The following is a 6,621-nucleotide window of genomic DNA, read 5'->3' as shown; positions in this document are numbered from 1 at the left end:
GTGTGTGTGTGTGTGTGTGTGTGTGTGTGTGTGTGTGTGTGTGTGTGACCCTGGACAAGTGACTTAACCCCGATTGCCTCACCAAAAAAAAAAAAAAAACAGAAACAAAGTAGATACATGTTCATCATTTGGGGACTAAATCAACAAATTGTGAAATGTGAATATAAAGGAATATTTCTGAGTTATAAACAATTGCAAATATGAAGAATATAAGGAGTGTTGCCACCCAGCTCTGAGTTACAGACTCAGAACTGATTTGAGGGGACTGAGTCTAAGAGTGGTATCCCTGATAAGGGGTGGTTATAGGCTCTACATTGTGTACTAACCAAGGAGCAAGGAAATTAAATTGGATATGAATTAGAACTAAGTTTAAATGTGTGAAATAGAATATAATGATTCCATGAGACAAAAAGAAATATTAAAACAAGTCTGAAAAAATTACTGAAAAATATAGAAGAAAAAGTAATATATCTCATAGCAAAAGCAACTGACCTGGAAAACAAATCAAAGAGATGAGTCATTGGACTACCTGAAAGCTATGACTGCAAAAAGATCCCAGACATCATCTTTCAGCAAATCATAAAATAGAACTGTCCAGACCTCTTAGAACCAGAGGGCAAAGTGGAAATAGAAAGATACTGCCAGTCACTTCCTGTAAGAAATCACCAAATAAAAACTCCCAGAAACATAATAGCCAAAATCTAGAGCTTCCAGAGGTGGTAAAGAGAGAGGAAGAATGGTAGAAATTACCTCAATGATCAGGGTGCACCAAAAAATCTATGCAAACAAGGAGGAAGGGGTAGGAGGAGAAGTTGACACTTGTACGTCACTCTTATGTGAACTGCTTAGAGCATGGAAGAATGTACATACACACACACTTAGGTGATGAAGAATGTACATACACACACACAGAGAAATATATTTTACTCAATGGGGAAACAAGAGGGGAAAGGGAGAAGGGGGAATTAAAGGGAGAGTGGATTAAGGGAAGGATTAATTCTATGAAAAATAGACTCCAAGAACGTACAAAAATATTCAGAGCTCTTTTTGAGTGGCAAAGAATGGGAAACTGAGGCGATGTGCTTCAGTTAGGAAACAACTGAACAAGTTATGTTATATGTGTGATCAATACCATTGTAATGCAAGAAGGAAAGGAGAGAAAGGGGGAAGAAGGAAGGAAGGAAGGATGGAAGGAAAGAAGGGAGGGAGGGAGGAAGGAAGGATGGAAGGAAGGAAGGAAGGATGGAAGGAAGGAAGGAAGGAAGGAAGGAAAGGAAGAATGGAAGGAAGGAAGGAAAGGAAGAATGGAAGGAAGGATGGAAGGAAGAAAAGGAAGGATGGAAGGAAGGAAGGAAGGATGGAAGGAAGGAAGGAACAAAGGATGGAAGGATGGACGGAAGGAAGGAAGGAAAGGAAGGATGGAAGGAAGGAAAGATGGAAGGAAGGAAGGAAGGAAGGAAGGAAGGAAGGAAGGAAGGAAGGAGAATATTGTGTCATTATGATGAACGAGCCTGGCCTTGAAGATGAGCTATTCGAATGCACCTCCCCTCTTTCCGTGTCTGCAGAAGTGAAACACAGTACACACTCTCAGATTTTGTAAATATGCTGGTTAGCTTTGCTTGACCGCTTTTCTTTTTCTTTCTCTTTTATCCTGTGTTATAAGGCATGACTCTCTACGTGGGATAAGGAGAGGAATATATTGGGAAATGAAGGTGATATAAAACTAAAAGTTATCAATAATTTTTTTTAAAGAAAAATGTTTAAAAATTAAAGAAAAGTGAAGAAAAAAAGAGTTTCTGGAACTGACTGTGGAGAAGTAATCCTTGCTTCACACAATACAATTTCGAAGACATTCAGAGTCAGTCGTTCAATTTATCCTAAATAGGAAAAAAAAAATTCTGAAAGAACAGAAGAAAAATCTGTGCTTTCATGTTTTAAAAAAATGACTGAAAAGACATCATCAACTACCAAGTCACATTTGACTTTCCCTAAAAAAGATAGTGTGTTCATTTATTAAGTATATTATTGATGAAACTACAAAAAGGAAACAGGCAGGCTTTCCCAGCAAATTATCCTCAATAGAAGATATCTTTGTAGTTACACAATTGACTGGAAAATATAGAATATATAAAATCCTATTATGCCTATTATTTGTTGATTTTTTTAAAAGCAGTGATTCAGTAGAACAAAATGTACCTTCAAAGGTCTTCTTCAAACAAAATTTCTTTCACTAATAAATTAATATAAAAGATTCTATGACAGATTTTCCCTTTTCCCCCACCCCTTCCTCTTACTTTATTCTTCAATTTTTTACTTCTTGGAATTAAGAGGCATCTGCTGCAGGTGATACTATGATGTAGTGGAATGGGGAATCAGGGATGAATACAATTTCCTTATTCCTAACATGTGGGAAAGGATTAAGAGGAAATTTGTTGTCAACAGATGTAAAAAGAGAAAGTTTCTTAGAGTAATTCATTCCACAAATGGATTTTGCCACAGGCTAGGTTCCCCTGGGACTAAGAGCTGAGGGGGAAGGGAGGGCAGCAGGAGGAGCCAGATGGGGGGAGTGTCCAATTTGTGAGGGATTCAGTGACTCCATACCTAGTTCTAGCCCTAAGGTTTTTCTGTCAATATGAACAGGCACAAGTCCTGGCTAATTGAAAACTCACAGATGGAGAAGTACGTTGGAATTCCCAAAGTGTGAAAAGAACCAGAGGAAGGTGTCCAGGGCACTGGAAGATACTCTACAGAGGACTAATAGAAAAAAGAAAGAAAGAAAGAAAGAGAGAGAGACAGAGAGAGAGAGAGAGAGAGAGAGAGAGAGAGAGAGAGAGAGAGAAAGGAAAGAAGGAAGGAAGAAAGAAATTTACATAATTTTGTTGTATATTTGAAAGGAATAGCAAGTTGTGCATAGTAGATTTATAGTTTCATGTGTAATCATCTTTTTTATTGTGCTGTTAGAGAAATGCTTCTATTATTTCATAAATTAAAAATAAAATTTAAAAAATACATGGATAAGCACTACAGTGGATGAAAAGACACTGGACAGCTTGCAATCCATATCAATGGAGAAAGTATCACATGGTGAATTCTCGTATCTATTAGAGTATAGCAACAAAAATAATAGGAACAACTGACATTTATGTAGCACCCTCCTCCACCTTGCCTCCTCACCTCTGTCTTATTCCAGAACCCATTCAGTTGGTCAATGGGTAGGAAGAGTAGGAGGGCCAGGGGACCCATCCAGCCCTCTTGCCTTCCCCCTTCATTCCCCTCCCAGGACAACTTGACTGCCCGAGTGCCTGGGATAAATGGAGTATCACCAAGTGGATTCCTTCCAACGAGAAGGAGGACCGCTGGTCCTTACCATCTGCAATGTCACTTCCTCCTCAGGTGCTCCAAGCCCTGCCATCCGCTGTCGTGTGTTTATGTCCTACAGCCCCGGCACTGTCATCTGACTTCCAATGCAGTTTAACGATTTCTCAGCTCCTCCATCTGCTCCAGCGCAGCACTCCTAGGACTCGCAGGCTTTTCCAAATCCCTGAGACTTGTGCTGTCCCCTTCCAATTATAGTGTGAGCTTCTTGAAAGAAGGTATTGTCTAGTTTTTTTTCTATTTGTATCCCTAGAGCTTAGCATAGTACTTGGCATATAGTAAGCCCTTGATACATTTTATTTTATTTCCTTCACCTATTAAAATTTAATAAATATCTTACATACATGATCTCTTTTTGAGTCTTGCGAGAGGTGGGTACTTCGGACATAATTATGCCCATTTACAGATGAGGAAAGTAAGGCTCACAGAGGTCACAGAACCAGTGTCAGAAGCAAGCATCTGAAGAAAGCTTTTCCTAAATCCACATCCAGCACTCCAACCATTCTGTACCATCAAAGTAAAGTGTCAGCAAGGGAGCTTTATAATATCACAGGCTTAAAAAGCCATACACACAGGTTAGGAGTGTTACAGAAGGAGGGAAAGAAGCATGGTACATAATGAAAAGAACACTGGGTTTGGAGCAGGAAGGCCCTAGGTTCACATTCCAACCCTGCACCTGTATGACCTGGATGAGACAAGTCACCTCTCTGGGACTCCACTTCCTTATCTGTAAAATGAAAGGCAGAGTGGGACTGTCATTGTTGTTGTTCAGTCACTGTGACCCCATGGACCGTAGCATGCAAGGCCCTTCTATTCTCTACTATCTCCCAAAGTCTGTCCAAGCTCATGTTCATTGCTTCCATGATGCTATCTATCCCTCTCATCCTCTGCCATTCCTTTTTCCTTTGCCTTCAATACTTCCCAGCATCAGGGTCTTTTCCAATTAGTCCTGTCTTCTCATTATGTAGCCAAAGTATTTAAGTTTCAGATTCAACATTTGGCCTTCTAGTGAATAGTTGGAGTTAACTTTTTAAAGTATTGACTAATTCAATATTTTTTGTGGCCCAACGGGTTCTTGAGTCTTCTCCGGCACTACAATTCAAAAGCGTTGATTCTGCGGAGCTCAGCTTTCCTCGTAATTCAACTCTCACAACCATAATTGCTACTGAAAAAAACCATACCTTTGACTATATGGACCTTTGTCAGCAAGGTGATGTCTCTGCTTTTTAGAATGCTGTCCAGGGTTGCCATAGCTTTCCTTCCAAGGAGCAAGTATCTTTTAATTTCATGACTGTAGTTACCATCTGTAGTTATCTTTGAGCCCAAGAATATAAAATCTGACACTGCTTCCATTTCTTTTCCTTCTATTCTCCAGAAAGTTACCAGTTGCCAAGATCCTAGGTTGGTTTTTTTTTTAATGTTAAGCTTCAAGACAGCATTTATACTTTCCTCTTTCACCTTCATCAAGAGGCTTCTTAATTTGTCTTCACTTTCTACCATCAGAATGTATATCTGCATATCTGAGATTGTTCATATTTCTCCCAGCAACCTTGATTCTGGCTTTCGATTCATCCAGCCTGGCATTTCACATGACATGCTCTGCATGAAAGTTAAATAATTAAGGTGACAAAATCCAGCCTTGTCAAACTCTTTTTCCAATCTTAAACCAATCAGTTGTTGGTTTTAAATTTAAATTTAAATTTAAAATTTAGTTTTAACGGTTGCTTTTTTACCTGCATACAGGTTCCTCAGGAGACAGGTAAGATGATCTGGCACTCTCATCTCCTTGAGGACTTGCCACATTTTATTGTGATCCTCATAGTCAAAGGCTTTAGTGCAGTCAATGAAGCAGAAGCAGATATTCTTCTGGAGCTCCCTTGCTTTTTCTATAATCCAGCAAATGTTGGCAATTTGGACTCTAGATTCTCTGCCTCTTTGAAAACCAGCATGCTCTTCTGGTAATTCTCAGTTCACATATTGCTGAAGCCTAGCCTGCAGAATCTTAAGCATAACCTTGCCGGCGTGTGAAATGAATACAATTGTTCGGTAATTTAAACGCTCCTTGGCATTGCCCTTCTTTACAACTGGGACATAAACTGAACTGCTGCAATCCAGTGACTGTTGAGTTTTCCAAATTTGCTGGCATATTGAAGTGCAGCACTTTAACAGCATCATCTTCTCAGATTTTAAATAGTGTAGCTGGAATTCCACCACCTCCACTAGCTTTATTGTTGGCAATGCTTCCTAAGGCCCACTTGACTTCGTTCTCCAGGACGTCTGACTCTAGATCAGTAACCATTCACGGTTATGAGTGATGTTATGATCCTTCTTGTGTAGTTCTGTATATTCTTGCCACCTCTTCTTAATCTCTTCTATTTCTGTTAAGTCCCTACCATTTTTGTCTTTTATCATGCCCATTTTGCACGAAACCATTCTCTTGATATCTCTACTTTTCTTGAAGAAATCTCTTGTCTTTCCCATTTTACTGTTTTCTTCTATTTCTTTGCATTACTCACATAAGAAAACCTTCTTATCTCTTCTTGCTATTGTCTGGAATTTTGCATTCAGCTGGGTATATCTTTCCCTTTCTCCTTTACTTTTCACTTTCCTTTTTTCATCAGTTTTTGTAAAGCCTCATCAGACAGCCATTTTGCTTTCTTGATCTTTTTCTTTGGGATGTTTTTTGTTGCTACCTGTGCAATATTGAGACCCTATGTCCACAGTACTTCAGGCATTCTATCTACCAGATCTAATCTGTCTTAGGAACCTCCATGATACTATATCCGATACTGATTTCTCCCTCTCTGAACTCCTACAGCATTTAGAGTCTGCAGCCCACAGGTCAGTATAATATATTATTGTTATTTTGTCTTGAATTATTCTCCACTTGCCTCACATGTGTAAATCTTGCCTCTTAACCAGATTTTAATACAAGCTCTACCCTACTTTTTTGGTATCCTCAATGAAACTGGACACAGTGCTAGAGAGAAGGGAGGTGGAGGGGAGGGTCTTCAAAGAACATTTGTTAGCTGAACTTGATTTCTAAAGCCTTTCTTTGCACCATGTTTGCTAACCCTGTTTGGCTCTGACTTAAGGGTGGGGAGCCAGTTGGGTGTTGAGGTCCAATATTTCAGCCAACTTTCCTTGGCAGGAGAAATGTCTATTGTTAGAGATGGAAGATTAGCTGTGGACAGGTGCCAGGGAAGGGTGCCCTGGTGGCCCTCATCCATAAACCATGTACAGTGT

Source organism: Vombatus ursinus, unplaced genomic scaffold, assembly GCF_900497805.2.
Source record: "Vombatus ursinus unplaced genomic scaffold, bare-nosed wombat genome assembly UNPS02014778.1, whole genome shotgun sequence".
In the NCBI taxonomy this organism is placed as follows: Eukaryota; Metazoa; Chordata; class Mammalia; order Diprotodontia; family Vombatidae; genus Vombatus; species Vombatus ursinus.
Note: the sequence above shows the minus strand (reverse complement) of the source record.